The sequence below is a fragment of the Pagrus major genome, chromosome 21, assembly GCF_040436345.1.
Source record: "Pagrus major chromosome 21, Pma_NU_1.0".
Classification (NCBI taxonomy): domain Eukaryota; kingdom Metazoa; phylum Chordata; class Actinopteri; order Spariformes; family Sparidae; genus Pagrus; species Pagrus major.
Genome location: NC_133235.1, coordinates 33,246,985 through 33,264,041, shown reverse-complemented (window position 1 = coordinate 33,264,041; position 17,057 = coordinate 33,246,985). Strand labels below are relative to the sequence as shown.

At 42.1% G+C, this 17,057-nt stretch overlaps 1 pseudogene; it reads right to left on the bottom strand.

Moving 5' to 3' along the window:
• The window catches only part of LOC141017154 (immunoglobulin lambda-1 light chain-like), a 31,769-nt pseudogene that overhangs the window by 9,933 nt on the left and 4,779 nt on the right, over positions 1 to 17,057 (bottom strand).

Genomic DNA, 17,057 nt, shown 5'->3' with positions numbered 1-17,057 from the left:
TCTGCTGAAAGGTGTTAAACAACAAGTGCTGCTGGAAGTGTTTTCATTCAGAGACATTAGTGTTGTGAGGGACGGATGGACTTTATTCAGCAGCAGGACGTTGGGCTGTAAACATCTGATTATGTTTGAGATCATTTTATTGAAATATTCTGAAGTATGTTTGTTGTTTTACTGATTCATCTGGATTATGTTTGAGTTTGTCATTGAATTATTTTCCTCTTTATTTTATCATTGTGTTTGTGTTTGTGTCCTTTTTCCTCACTGTGTGAAACAACAATAAACCTGCTGGAATATCTGATCAAAATATAAATAAATATAATATGAAATGAATCCTCAGTTCAGTGTGTTTGTGACTGTGGCTGAGATGGAGGTGAAATATGTGAACCTGGGCTGTGGTTTACTGCTCTCTTCCTGTCACAAACACTGTTTGACATCTGTTCATCTGTTGGTTTTTGTTCAGGCTGCTCGCATCATTTCTCACTGTGGGCGACATAACAGGAGCAGTAGTAGGTGGCTGAATGAAGGAGTTTAACTGTCTGGATCTTCAACTCACAGCCGTTCTGATTATTCACAGCTGAGAAATCAGTTTTCTGAGGATGATCGTACCTGTAACCTATGTTACAACTGTCCTTGTTAAAATACAGAATAGCTCTGAATGTTTCTGTGTCTTTCTTCTGGTACCAGCGTACATAAGAACTGGCACACTGGTCAGTTCGACAGGTGAAGGAGACGTCACCACCAACTCTCCTGGTCAATGTGAAATCGTCCTGAATCAGCTGTGCTGCCATGGCAACCAGCGCTGTGGAGAAGCAGACAGATAGATGAAGGTCAGTGTGACAGTGTTTGTTCCAGGTGGACTTTGTTGGCTCCTGATTGGCTGGAAACACTCACCTGAATACAGACAGCACAGAGCAGCAGCTGGGAGGAAAAGCATTTTGTGCAGTGGTGTTTCCTCTGGTGAACCTGGGGAGAAGTGGCGCTCTGACGCAGCTGAGGCCAAACGAGGACGAGCTGCGAGATCAGACGAGGGCCACGTGGTTTCTAACAGGTCCTCAGAGCTCCCATCAGCCCCTGCGGCGCACAGATAAGGCCGCCGCTGCCGATCGACGGCTCGGCTGAAGCTGCTGTGTAATAGAAATAGAAACAAACATTGATGTGAGCACAAACACATTCAGGTTGGTGGTGAATTTAGTAGCACAGACTGTTATCTGTTGTTGAACAGCTGTGATGAAAAGACTAAAGTACAAATCCACAAAACTCCTCCACTGTGATTTGAAGCCTTAAACGTCCCCTTACATTTCTGTCATTTCACTCAATCATTTCATTTCTATGACACATCAAACCTTTTCCACACACAGTGTCACATCTTTATTGTGTCTCCTGTTGTTCAGTCTCTTCATTAAAGCTACACGATGTTTCACTGAGTGAAAGATTCAAAGCCAAGACTCCATTGTAGTGTCTGAGTGTTTCTTATACCTTCTGAGCTCTGAGTGACAGGACAGGATCAAATGCTTTCATTTAAGAATATTTGGGAAGGAGACAATGTAGAGATCTCATGTTCAGGATAACAACACATTAGTTTTGTAGTGTGCGTCAGAGAATAGCTAAAGGAAGAGGCCCACACCAAGGACTGAGGAATTCAGAGGTTCAATGTATACATTTCCATCTAAGGATAGGAAGAGGACTCAGGGTTGACTTAATATACACATTTCCATTTAAGTATACAGAGACTAACATCAACATAGTTACGCACACACCTCTATGTACGCATATTCCCTTGAGAGAGAGATGTTATGCAGACCCATCCTTTTCTAACAGGATAGAGGGGCCTCAGTTCCCAAAAAGGTAAACAATTAGAGAAATAGGCGGGCCTGAGCGAATAGACTCTAAAAAGACACACACACCAGAGAACGGGGGTGATTTTGGTTGATCTCCTAAGACTGAGGGTCTGAGAGGAGATCTGATAGAGCAGAAGGCAAAGTATTTTGGGCATCACTTTGCCAAGATTTGAGAATACCAGGGAGTGGCCACACTCTGGTTCGGACGCTGGCTTGAAATCTGTTTCAATAAAGATTGCTCTGTCTAATGCACCCAGCCTTGCCTCCGAAGAATCTTTTATCAACATACTACACACCGACACCTTTCGAGGACGACAGCCCATACACTTCACCATCAAATGGAACATTTCAACATGTCTGCTGCATCATTTTACACACATATCCCCAAAATCCAGCCTGACACATTTGGTATTTGTGTAAACTTTGGGATCTCCAGCAGAACGTCAGATAAAGTTCAGAGGGTTAGTTTGTAAAGACGGAGCCAGCGGAGGCTTCAGAAGAGTTGAAGTCCAGCTGTGCTCCTCATATGTGAAGCAGTGGTTCTGGTGCTGTTCCCTGGAAGGAGCACCAGAACCACTGGAAGGAGTTGATCACATGCTGGATTTCTGTGTTTGCTGCTGGTGCTGACATTAAACATCACAGAGAAACACCACCACCCTGTGGTCGCTCACGGGAAGTGCAGGGACATCCGCGTGATGCTGATGACGGTCGCCATGACGACACGATGATGCTCCCGACCTCTTATTTTACTGACGACAAACCCACAGTGACATCTAGTGGATAAAAAACACACAGCAGTAAATGAGGAGTATTACTGGCATTATTGTTGTTCCTATTATACGCTGGTAAACACATTTGACCTGATAAACAATAAAGAAAAACATTTATTTCAGTATAAAATATATTTATTGTCTCAGAAAGTAAATTCACATTTTCATATTTGTGTGTGTCAAAACATTCTTCAGAAATAAAGTGAGACACATAAAAACACTGTCACATGGTGTTGCTATAGTATTAACTTGAACCATCTCAGAACATTCAGGATGAGTCAGTGAGTTTTGTTCTCAAGTTGAACAGTGGAGTTGATTTTAGTCTTCAGTCTCATTTCTTTTAGTTTCCTGTCTGTGTTTGTTAGGTTGACCTCTCTCAGTTTGCTCGACTGTAACAAACAGGAAAACTGACTCATAAAATGCATCAGTAATAAGTGAGTGTAAATAATGACATCACAGCACAGCTTCTGTGTTTAAAGCCTTTATTTGACAGTTGTTTGTGCTGTGAAAATGCTGACAGGAACAGACTAAAGCTCCTGATTTAGTTCCTGAGTCTAGCTCCTGGAGCTCCTCACTTCTTGGACTATTTGATCAAAAAGCTCTTTGAGTTGCTGAACATGAACAAGAATGTGTTTGCATGATCGAGCTCCTCCAACCAGATAGTGTAACAGACACATCCTCACCAGACATGAACCACTGAGGCGTCAGATCAGAAAACACTCAGGCCGCTGACAATGAAGCCTTTTGTCAGTTTTCTATGAGGACTTGTTGGCTCTCATCAACACCAAGTGTGAACTGTAAAGTGAAGCTTTGATGGCTAAAATCACCATAAATAAAGTCCATGGACGTGAGCTCCAGGTGGGGGGTCACTGTTGGTCTCTGGGCTCAGTTCAACTTTGTGTGGGTGGAGGGCTCAGTGGAAAAAAAGGCTTCCAGACAACAAGAGAAAAGACAAACCAGACCAGAGAGGGAGAGGAGTTGATGAGTGTGTACAGCAGCAGATGTGAATCTGTTCTCAGTGGTTATTAGGACTCATAAAAAACTGTTGAGAGCCAACCAGCACTTCCTTCCTGCAGCAGACGGGCTGTGTGGGTTTCTGCTCTGCAGCCTTCTCACCATCAGCTGCACTTGTTCACATGAACAACACAATGACAGTTACAACCACGGACTCCAGTTAAAGAATTACAGGAACTTCAGTTTGATTTCAGCGCTCAGTACTCACTGTCTCAGCTTTCATCTGTCTTATTCACCTGGGAGACAAACACACCATCATATAAATAATACTGAGAATAGATTAATTATACACAGAAAAGGCATAGTTTTTAAATATTTAGTGAATACAACAACAAACATATAAAAACATGTGCTTTATATGCAAAACTACAGAAACATCCAGTGAAATATCCTTCAGCTTGTTTTGATGAACGGAGCAAAGTCCACATATACTGTATATTTGTCAGTGTGTGCAAAGGTTTGTTTTCTCACATTTAACTTGTTTCATAGTTAATTATTCAATAATATTAAAACACAATTTAATCAAACTGTGGATATATATATATAATAATAATGTGTAGTAATATCTCATTATTATATATAATGATACATGATCTGTACATCATGATTAATTATTGTTTGATTTTCTTGTTTCTTTTCTCATTAAATTGTTTTTGCCACTAAAGAAAAGAAACAATTGTTAAATGTTGGTGTTTATGAAATGTTCCATCCTCTCATAAATTTCTTCTCTCTAAGAAATACAATTTCTGACAAATTCAAACTTTTGGCCCTCAAACTGTTTAAATGACCACGAGAGGATTTGAAGCAGCGACTCCACGACTGTAACATTTACAGAAACATGTCGTTCATCTGTTCTCACCGATCAGAGCGACAGAACACAAACCACTCAGACAGAAACACAAACCACAGAGACAAACAAGTCATCTTGTTGTTGGAAAATATAAATCTGTTTGTGTTTATGAAGCAGAAGTGGAGCGTCCATGTTGGTTCACCTCAGGTCTCGTAATGAGGTTCCAGCTGATCAGAAAGCTGCTGTCAGAGCCGTCAGAGTCGAGTGTCCGTCTCAGTCAGTGGTCAGTTTCAAACAGTTCACCTGGTTAACCCCACTGAGCCACTGATCTCCTGTCAGTCACCTTCGAGCTTCAGTTTGTATCAGTGCAGCTGTCTGTGCCTCACTCACACCGCTCCTTATGTGACACATTATTGTGGCATGAAGCCTGTTTTTAAGCTTCATGGCTGTTTTCCTCTGACTTACAAACACAACTTCACTCATGTATTGTGTGATGATGTGTGACTGCCGTCAAAACACGCTGAATGATTCTGGTGTAAACACTGATAACAAGCTGAGGATGGCGCTGTTGTTCTGCTTTTGCTGCTCAGCTGGTGGAGACGAGACGCAAAACTGCTTCAAGGATCGATTTTAAATCAAATACATCTCAGGAGGTTCAGGTGAAGCTTTTACTCCAAGTTTAGCTAAATTACAAACAACGTCCTGGTTATTAATTATTATTGATAAGTATCATTCAATAATGATTGATTGTATCAGACTTTTTACTTATTCTTACTTTTACTACTGAGTTTCTGCAGCTGGCCCCCAACTTGGAACATAACACAACATATTAAGACATGTGGGAAAGGATCATAGTGTGCGTATTTTTAACAACATCAATACAAAGACAATTTATCATTTGTCATTTTTTTGTTTTTATATAAATGTTTATAATGTGAGTAAATGATGTCATATTTACTTCATGATTCATACATTTTGTTTTTCTTTGTGAAGCATTTCGTGATTCAATCTTGAAATGTGTAACATAAATATACATTTTAGTTGATGTATAATCAGAAACTATACCAATCCATTTCATCTCAATGAAGCTCTAAGAGCGAAATGACATTTTATTGGGTGATGAAAAATAAACACAGTCATCATTTAGCCAACATTCAAACTGGAGGCAGACTGATGAAGCTGCTGTGTGATCATTTTATAGCAGTTGTAGCTTCAAAGCAGCTCGCTCTGCTGTTTGTTCATGCAAACAACAGTGTCATCAGCGTAGAGTTTTACATCAACACTGACATAATTATAAAATGGGCTCAGCACTGAACCTGGTGGCACAGCCTCACCTACTGACTTGTACATAATAGCTATGTGTTTCTGTTCACTTCTCTTTCTTTAGCTTTGTTGTCCTTGTTCAGCTGTATGCTTATATTCACATCTTCCTGTACATTTGTTCTTGCTGCTGTGTGAAAGTATATTGAGAGCTACTTACAACCAGAGTCAAATGACTTGTAGGTGTCAACATACATGGCCCATGAAGTTGATTCTGTTTCTGACTGTTGCTCTGAAGCCAAACTGAAATCCATAAAAACAAGGCTGTTTCTAAAACACACTGTGATTTTTCACTTTATTGAGAATGTTGCACTGAAATAATTTGTCAAAGCTGCCACACTCTGCATAATGTATTAAAAAGAAAGACAAGAAGAGAAAAATACTAAAACAATCAAATATCTAGCAGACAGCTAATGATTCAGCTTCATTTTCTATTATTATACAAGTCACAATTCAAAGTGGAAATAAACTCGAGGATGAAATTAACACTATACCACAGAATTTATACTCAGTCACTGCAAATATATGTGTGTATATATGTATTTATATATGTAGGATGACTGTATCTAACCTGTGCACAAAAAGACACATTTTACAACCAACCACAAAACATGAAAATTGACATTTGTGACTGCTGATCAAAGTGATCAATGAGATGAACTGATGAGATTTGATGTTGAGAAAAGGCGAGCAGGAAACAGTCAGTCAGCATGTGTGCAGTTGGTGGACGGTCCCTTGTTTCAGAGGATCATCAGCCGAGAGAGTCCACAGCAGTACACCAGACTCTTCACTATCAGCAGTGTGTAGAGCACACAGAGCAGCTTCACCCTGCACTGAAACTGGAAGGACACTGACAGACAGACAGACAGAGTAAATTTCTTCAGAATGGTGCTATGGTCAGTGATGGTCTTTGTACTTGAAGAACTCACCTGCTTCAGGCTGCGTTTCGCTGGAGGTAGGTGATTTGCTGGATGTGGTGGTGCTGCTGCTTGTTGTCTGACCTGCAGCTGTATTCAAACATACAGTACATCCATACTGTTACACCACTGCATTAAGTCTGTTGTGTCATTCTGCTTCATATAAAGTCGGCACTGTACAAATAAGCTTTATTTAATTTGACTAAGACCTGTATTCAAATAGTAACAGGGCTTAACTGTAATATTCAGTAATAATAATTAAAACATTATTATTATTATTATTGTTGTTATTATAATTAATAAAAATAATCATGACAACACAGCTATGGATCAGACACGTAATGATTTCCACTACAGAATTGTGTCTGTTTTTAATGCAGTGCCATCTGAGGCCTGAACATCATGGCCCTCCAGTATTGGTTTTCAGCCTTGTCCCTTGTGTACAGAGATTTTCTTACATTCTGTGAATCTTTTAATGATTTTACGTAATGGAGACAATGCCCACAGTAACATATAATTATTACTCACCTGCTTCAGGCTGCATTTCGCTGGAGGTAGGTGATCTGCTGGATGTGGTGGTGCTGCTGCTTGTTGTCTGACCTGCAGCTGTATTCAAACATACAGTACATCCATACTGTTACACCACTGCATTAAGTCTGTTGTGTCATTCTGCTTCATATAAAGTAGGCACTGTACAAATAAGCTTTATTTAATTTGACTAAGACCTGTATTTAATTTGTAACAAGGTTTAACTGTTATATTCAGTAATAATAAAAATAACAACAATAAAAATAATAATAACATACATTTTTTATAATTATCCGATGCTTCAGTGAGTGGGGTAGATGGCAGATTAGAGTCGATTAGCCTGATTATTACTGTACAACAAAAACATGTAGCTGCAGCAGACAGAGAAGGACAAACAACTGCTGCAGCCTGCACACTGCTACTTGTACCAGTGGGTCAACATAACACGTTATTACCTACTTGTGATTATGTATTAGGGAAAGTAAAAGAGGTTGCACTTCAATTAAATAGTTACACATGCCAAACAATATGTGTAACTATTTGTCCATAGTGGTCAAACATTCTAGGTAGGAGGAGGAACAGGAAACAGCAGCAGCAGTTGACCAGATAAGTTACAGGCTTGACATTCAGATGATTCATAAACATCCTTAGCAGCTGACATAGCTTTATTATCAGGCCTGTCACTCTCTCTCTCTGACCTGAGATCCACATCGGTAACCCATCCCCCACTTTCAATGTGCAGCACAGTCAGTAGTCAGTGCTCATGTGATACGGCACCCCAAGTGTAGGCCAGAGTCAAGGCCAGAGCCAAATTACTCATTCTTTCTTTCTTTCTTTCTTTCTTTCTTTCTTTCTTTCTTTCTTTCTTTCTTTCTGTCTGTCAAGGCAGAACATGAGTGAATGGGCGGCGCAAATTATTGGCACCCCTCCAGCATGTGGTGCTCGAGGCGACCGCCTATATGGCCTATGCCATATGCCAAGAGCCGGCCTGAGCTGCAACCTCTGGAAAAGAAAAGGAGATTTCCAAAAGAAATGTCAGTCCTCTGCTCCTCTGCTCTCTTTGACAGCGTCTCCACATGAAGCTGAATCCCTGCTGAACACAGTCACCAAGCCTTCATTACCTTGTTCTGTTTGGGCCTCCACTGTGCCCCCCTCGTGCTGGACGGAGCAGCGGTATTTATACGTGTTGAGAGCGTCCTGATCAAGTGGCAAGATGGTGGCAATGCATCCCGACTCTCTGAGCTCCAGCTGCTCTCCCTCAGCAGGGAGCCACTCCATCTGATTCTCCTTTCGTCTGTTCCAGGAAAACTGGACCAGAGGAGGAAACATGGCTGAGGCCACACACAGCAGGGAGCTCTTCCCCTCCAGGTGGGCTCTGGATGCTGCTGGGTACACGCTCACCACGGGCTTCACTACCTGCTCTGAAGTTTGACAGCAGCAACAAGCAGCACAGACACACATTGACACAGTCAACAGCAGCTTACAGCACTGCACTGCATTCAGTGTGATCCTGGAAACTACATGGACTCTGATCACTAAACTACTCATCAATACAGCACAAAGTCCAACACATAGACTGGATTCACCTGCACATCAAACACACTCATCATGTCATGTCATCATATGTTATATGGGGACAAAAAACATTATGTGTTCAGCACTTCTTTCTTCCAATGTGCACATTCATCATTATTATGACTATTACTAATAATAATATAACATCATATTTTCATACAATGGAAAATCTTCATGTGTATCATGATAAAAGACATATTATAATAAAGGACATATTTACCCTCAAGTTTAGTACGCGCTGCCATTTTAATGTTTACATTATCCACCACATATTATGAATATTTTTTAAAAAATGCATCTTGAATTTCATGTTTTTCATAAATATTTACACTTAATACACAATTACAAATACATGTTTTCATATGACTAATGTGAAAAAAGATGTAATTTAATATAAAAGAAGGTAAAACTTTGTTGGTTTAATAAAATACAATAAAATACATATTAACCTTCACATGAAATTCTTATTACAACTAATTCTTATTACAACTAAGTTATTACAACATGTCTAACATATGACAGATTTACCACCGTGTACTTTAGTGCAGCCGCTAAAGAAAAACAAATCAGTACATCAAGAATATCATATTTCTTTTTTTCAGTATTTTTACATTTATACACAATTACAATGATTTGTTCAGATATGTCAAATATGAATAACAACTGCTTTGTAATATAATATGAAAAAAGGTAAGAATTTATTGATCCTTTACAGGAACTTCACATATGATTAAATTAAATGTGATAATATAATATAATATAATATAATATAATGTAATATGTCTTATTGAAAACAGTATGTCGTACACAATATTTACCATCACGTGCCGCAAATACATTTACTTTGAAGTATTTGAAATTAGGTTTGGAATTATTCTTTTTTTTGTTTAAATTATACATGAAATTATTAATTGATATATTTATTATTATATATCAATTATTTAAAAGTCAATCACCCTAAACAATACATATTTGCATGTGCCATTGTATAACATACTATATTATTTTTTCAAATGTTTGTTACATTTTAGTATAATGTGCATTTATTATATTTATTGTAATATCATATTCAGTGTTTGTCTTCATGTATAAATATATCTCACACTAAAAGACATATGTACCATCATATAAAATACAATTGTCATGAGGTCAGTTTGACCATTTAATAAGGACTTATTAATTATCCTATACAACATATTTAAAGTTAGATGTTTTTCAAATACATTTCCTGACATATATTAAATGATGTTTAATATCATATATGATGTTGTTTTATAAAAACAAGAGATGGTGCTGAATTACTGAGAGGATCAAATACTGTATATTTGTAACATTGTCAATATCAGACTTTTTCTATATGAATCAGTTTGATCTCCTGCAGAAATAAAGAAGAACTTCAGTTGTGCAGTGAGATTTAAACATCTTTTCAGGAGTTATGAACCTTTTTATGTAACAATAGCTGCATGGCTGCAAGAAATCTCTACTAATTATGAACAAACTAACATGTAAAGCCTGAAGCAGCAGAAACTCATTAAAAACACATTTTCAACTTGTTCAATAAAACAACTGAAGGAAAATGAAGCTTTATTCTTACCTGATACAAACAGTTTAGTTCCAGAGCCAAAGATGTAGTATGTATTGCTCGTCCCCCCACAGTGAAACAGCGTAATACAAAAACCTGTGTGCTGTTGAACGTGTCGGCTGAGGTGAACGAGTCCAAATGATGAAGCAGGATCATATTTCAGCTCCATGATGTGTTTCTCTAATGTTCATATCAACATGACTGTCTCTTCTTTTATTGTCTTTTTAGACACACTAGCAGTGTTGCTCTATGGATGCTGATGTCTGTCGCTCCACTACTTTAGTCCACATGGATTGGACCTGGACCAAAGGATGGATGGATGGACTGACATGACATTTTCTACAGACATTCTTGGTCCCCAGAGGATGAACTTCATTCACTGACTTTGTTGATTTTGACTTTTTATCTAGCTCCACCAGCAGGTCCACCAGTCCCTGGTCCTCAGTTGGTGGCCCGGTCGTCACATGTTCCCGCTTCCTTGTCGGCGGGTCAGCAGACTTTCTCCAGAGCCAGACCAGCGGTCTTTCCTGATACCCGTCCAGACCTCCAGCTGCCGGCCTCCTGCTCTGCCTTGCAGCAGTCCTCTGTTCCTGTTCTGCAGCAACCTGTCTGAGCTGAGCTGCAGCTGTCTCCAGTTCCTGTGCTGAATCAGTCTCCTGTGGCTGTGGTTCTGTAACCTCTTGTTTTCCTGACTCTGACAGCTCCACCAGCTCCAGTGGCAGCTCCTGCCAAACCTCTCAGGGGGGCAACTGTTGTGATGATGTCTAAGGTGACTTAGGTAAATGAAGGCAGCTGATATTGTCATGTTGCAGTGAACTGTTTGTACAGTTTGGATGAACATTACACAGTGATCATCAACAGATGGGTCGCCATTCATGAGTTCACCCTCAAGACACCTTTAGATGTAAAGGTAACTACATCTTAGAGCCAAATAAAGGACAGTGGCTCTGGGCCTGATAATGTGCAATTAATAAAACTATTTACAGTTCAACTGTTGAGGAGATATAAATGTAGTGTTGGGAATGTTCAATTTAAATTCAATTGACTCACTTTACTTGAATATTTCCATTTGATGCTACTTTATGCTTCTACCCAGAGGCAAATACTTGACTTTTTACTCCACTACATTTGTCTGACAGCTTTAGTTACTTTGAACTTTTCAGATTACAGTTTTTCATCACCTTCCTGTCCAGTGAAAACCATGAATCTCCAGATGTGTTGATGTTGAACCTTTGTGATGAACTGAAGTGTTACGTCCCTTCCTATGGCGTCCAGGGGAAAGGGGGAGCAACAATTAATTACATACCAGGTTTAACAAAAGAAAGGGAACAGGAAGGTCCATTTATCTATTTATTCAGACTTAAGTGAACAAAGCATTAACACAAGATAACTTCAGCATGGAAGTGAGATGAAAGAAAAACATCTAGACTAGACAAACCTCAGACTCAACCAATAACCAGGCATAGCACTACGGCCGGACCCCCGAGAGAGTAATAATAATAATAATAATAATAATAACAACAACAACAACAGGAGGAAGAAGAGGATGAGCACCACACAGCTCTGATTCACACACGACCGCACCACACACTACTTGGCGGCTTGACCCACTGGCCCCATCTCTTTCCATCCCTGCAACCTTATAGCAGCCCACCCGATTGCTGATGTGCTGCAGGTGTGCCTGACCAGTCAGATGGGGAGGGCGGTACCTGGAGCAGGACACAAGAGAGCAGAGGACACACGTAACACCCCCTCCCATAAGTGCAAACTAATAGTTTGCTACCTTCAACACCATCAACAACATGATTAGCGATCCAACATACTACACATCAGAACTGTTCCCTTTTTTTTTTTTTTTTCCCCTCACTCACGGGACCAGGCATCAGCCACCACATTGTCGGTCCCCTTTTTGTGTTTAATCTCCAGGTTGTATCCTTGCGCCAACAGGGCCCAACGCATCAGTCACTGGTTGTGGTTGTACATCTGTGTTAGAAAGACAAGAGGGTTATGGTCTGTGTATACAACCACAGGAGATGGACTGGCACTGACATACACTTCAAAATGTTGAAGTGCGAGTAGCATAGCCAGGGTCTCTTTTTCAACGGTGGAGTAGTTCAGTTGATGGCGTTTGAACTTGACCGAGAAGTAACGCACTGGATGACACACGTCACCCTCCCCATCTTGTATCAGCACAGCCCCAGCTCCTGAAGCACTCGCATCAACCTCCAGCTTAAAAGGACGGGAGAAGTTAGGCGCCGCCAGGACAGGTGCACTGCAGAGGAGAGACTTTGCTGCCTCGAAGGCATACTGACATTCAGTATTCCATACAAAAGGAACCCTCGGGCTACACAGACTGGTTAAAGGATTAACTACCACAGAGAAGTTTTTGCAGAAACACCGGTAATAGCAAGCCATGCCCAAGAAACGCCGTAGCTCACGCCTTGACGTGGGAACCGGATAGGACAGCACGGCCGAGATTTTAGCATCTATGGGCCTCACCTGCCCGCGGCCGACCTGCTTCCCCAAGTATGCAACCGTGGCTTTACCGAACTCGCACTTGGCTAGGTTAAGGGTCAAGGATGCTTCTTCAAGTCGTTGAAACACTTCCGCCAAACTAACAATATGACTGGCCCAATCGCTTGAGTACACAACGACATCATCAAGGTAAACACTACAGTTCTTGACAGCCCCTAGCACCAGATTCATCAGACGCTGAAATGTAGCAGGCGCATTCCTCACCCCAAATGGCATAACTGTATACTGCAGGAAGTGGTCTGGGGTTACAAAGGCCGAGATCTCAGAAGCTCTGGGTGTTAATGGAACCTACCAGTACCCTTTCAGCAGATCGAGCTTTGTAATAAACATGGCCGGCCCAATACTATCGATACAGTCCTCCATGCGAGGTAGAAGAAATGAGTCTGGCACTGTAACTGCGTTAAACTTGCGATAGTCGGTACAAAAGCGCGCGGTACCATCAGATTTAGGAGCCAGCAAACAAGGGGAACTCCAAGGACTACAGCTAGGTACAGCTAAACCATTTTCAAACAGATAATTAGCTTCCTTTTTCATCAGCTCCCTCTTGGCTAAGGGACAACGGTAAGCATGCGGTTTAATGGGAGACACAGCACCAATCTCAATGTCATGTTTTAACACGTTGGTGCTAGCTGGTACGTCACCAAACAGAGATGGATGGGAGCGCATTAAAGAAATTATCTCTTGTCGTTGACCTACAGGGAGATAGTTCAAGTGGGTGTCTATTTTCAACAAGAACTCTGTGTTAGACAGCCTACCACTCTGCTGATCACTTCCCAGTACCGCCAAACCATCGTCAGACAAAGATCCCATACAAACCAAGGAAGTAGCTGTTTCGCGAGGGGCAGCAGTCTCCGGAGTTTTTTCCTGCTCCCCCTGGACGGCTTCCCTGGAATAATAGGGTTTAAGCATGTGGCACAATCGCACCTTACATCTGCGCTCAGGCGTGCGAATGACATAGTTTGTGTCGGACACCTTGCTTTTTATGACATATGGGCCTGAAAAATGGGCAGTAAGAGCAGAGCCAGGCGTCGGTAACAGCACCAGAACTCTCTCACCAGGTTCAAACTCACGCTTAACTGCTTTCCGGTCAAACCGTTCTTTCATACTCTCCTGGGAGGAGGAGAGTGCCACTTTAGCCAGCGCAGAAACATGACATAAACGCTTCTTACATCGCGATACAAAATCTTGCACTGTAGTCTGCAGAGAAATGTTACTCAAGAACCGTTCCTTTAACACTTTCAGTGGGCCACACACATTGTGCACGAACACAAGCTCAGCCAGGCTGAACCCCAAGGACTCCTGTTTGGCTTCACGCATGGCGAACAGTGCACAGGGGACACACTCATCCCAGTCTCTCCCTGTATCATGACAGTACTTACGCAGCATGGACTTAGGAGTTTGGTGCCAACGCTCAAGTGCCCCCTGTGACTGTGGATGATACGCACTAGAGACTGAATCAGTGATGCCAAGAGACTGCAAGGTCTGTCTAAAAGATTATGACAGGAAGTTAGTTCCTTGATCAGTCTGTACAACTTTCGGTAACCCAAACATGGTAAAGAACTTGGTCAACCCCCTCGTGATGGCAGGTGCAGTGATTTTTTGCAGTGGAATGGCCTCAGGAAAACGAGTGGTTATGCACATTACCGTTAACAAAAATTGGTTACCAGACTTTGTTCTCGGCAATGGGCCAACACAATCGACCAGTACACGTTCAAAGGGTTCACCAACACCAGGAATAGGGTGTAAAGGAGCTGGAGGAACAACCTGATTTGGCTTCCCCACCACTTGGCAGGTCCTACATGTTTTGCAGAAGCGTGTCACTTCTGCCTTCATTCCTGGCCAGAAGAAATGTTTCAGAATGCGGTCATAGGTCTTAGTGACACCAAGGTGACCAGACCAGGGATGTTCATGGGCTAGCTCTAATACATGCTGCTGGTGCGCAGCAGGAATCACTATCTGACACACTGAGCCCCAGTCACCGACTGCATTTGCTTTTCCTAGTGGTGAAATCCATCTCTGCATCAACACCCTGTTATCTATGAAAAATGGCTGACTCTCAGTACACTTACTGACATCTTCAACTGCTGCAAAACACTTCCTTAAAGATGGGTCACCTGACTGGGAGCTGATGAGTGCTTCACGGCTCAGTGGCAGCACATGATCAGCAACAGGTTCCGCTCCACCTCCACACTTTTCTAGGCCTGCAATACAGTTCTCCTCCTCACCCATAGGTGGCAGCCTGTCCTCGGCTAAAACAGAAGCAAAAAGAGAGTCAGCCAGATCAACATCCTGAGCTTGTTTTCTGGATTGAGCTCTAGTTAGCATGCTAACTGAAAACACGTCAGGGTGACATTGGACCAGATCATCATGTCCAGATTCTGCAATAGGGCTGTCCACGACTTCGGATGATGGATATACTTTACCCCCAGCTATGTCGTTACCCATAATAAAATCGACACCATCGATGGGGAACGAGGAACGCACAGCTACCAGGAAGAAACCACTTTTAAGGTTAGACTGGATGTGAACGCGGAATGTAAACTGCTTCTCGTCCCTGTCATCATGTTTTACACCGGGGGTCATGTTAACAATGTCTCGCCGCGGCCCAGTCGCTTCCGCCCCCCGAAACTCGGAGCGGACCTCCCCTGCGGACTCAGCCACGGCCACGGCCACAGTCGCCGGCAAACTACACATCCCCCCTTCCACTAATCCGTCAACCACGGCAGCTTTCAGCTCCTTCTTAAGGAAAGAGGTTGAAACTTGAATACCGTAGTCGTCAGCAATCGCAAATAAATCAACCTTCCTACAATTGTCTAATTGACTCAGCGTAGGTTCCGCCACAAACTCCTCCACACTAAACACTGCCCCACTTGCCATCACACCGGCAATGGCGCTTAGCCGCTAGGCTAAGCTACAAACAAATCAGCGTGTAGTCCACTCATCCCGTGGTAAACGTGATAACTATTAACGCCGGATGCTACACACACAAACAAACCCAGCCTTACAATAAACAAACATCCCCCAGATCCTACCTAACAATAACTAACCTGTCTGTCCTCTCGAGCGTGCCGGGCTTGAGGCGACTTGAAAGGCGGAACTTCGGCGGCTGGAGCCCCAAAACGCCTACCTCCGTCGGGGAACTTGATCCCCACCCAGGATTTACTCCGAAAATAATAAAGGCAAAACAATAAACAAGTGTCCGATGGAAGAGCCGCCGTGCAACCCAGCAGGACACCTCTGTCTAACTGAGGGAGTTGTTAATAACTGGTGAAGGCTAGGCCGTGCACACCCCGCCGCTAATACTTACCGCGAACCACCGGAAGTGACTTTACGCTTTTAAAACAAAGAATAGTCTAGGTAGCTACAAACATCTCTACTAATATCTTTAAACAAAATTCAGATCCCGGACAAGCCCCCAAATTGTTACGTCCCCTTCTATGGCGTCCAGGAGATAGGGGGATCAACAATTAATTACATACCGGGTTTAACGAAAGAAAGGGAATAGGAAGGTCCATTTATCTATTTATTCAGACTTAAGTGAATAAAGCATTAACACAAGATAACTTCCGCATGGAAGTGAGATGAAAGAAAAACATCTAGACTAGACAAACCTCAACCAATAACCAGGCATAGCACTACAGCCAGAGCCCCGAGAGAGTAATAATAATAATAACAACAGGAGGAAGAAGAGGATGAGCACCACACAGCTCTGATTCATACACAACCGCACCACACACTACTTGGCGGCTTGACCCACTGGCCCCGTCTGTTTCCATCCCTGCAACCTTATAGCAGCCCACCCGATTGCTGATGTGCTGCAGGTGTGCCTGACCAGTCAGATGGGGAGGGCGGTACCTGGAGCAGGACACAAGAGAGCAGAGGACACACGTAACATGAAGGATGAAGTGTTCCTTTATGTGTTGACAACAGTCTCCTCCTTCTTCAGCTCAATAAACTCTTAGAGAATATGATGCATTGCTGTAGATTAAACCAGCCAACAGTGCATCAAGTAGTTAAAATGAGCTCAACCTGCAGTAAAATGGCACATACACATTAATGCAGCTGCAATATTAATCCAGAAACATTAGATATAAGAGGCAAACACTGACCATGTTACTGCAAAGGTTCATGGTAATAGGACTTCCCTCCCTCAGTAGATACTTCTTGACGGTTAAACTTGCTCTGGGT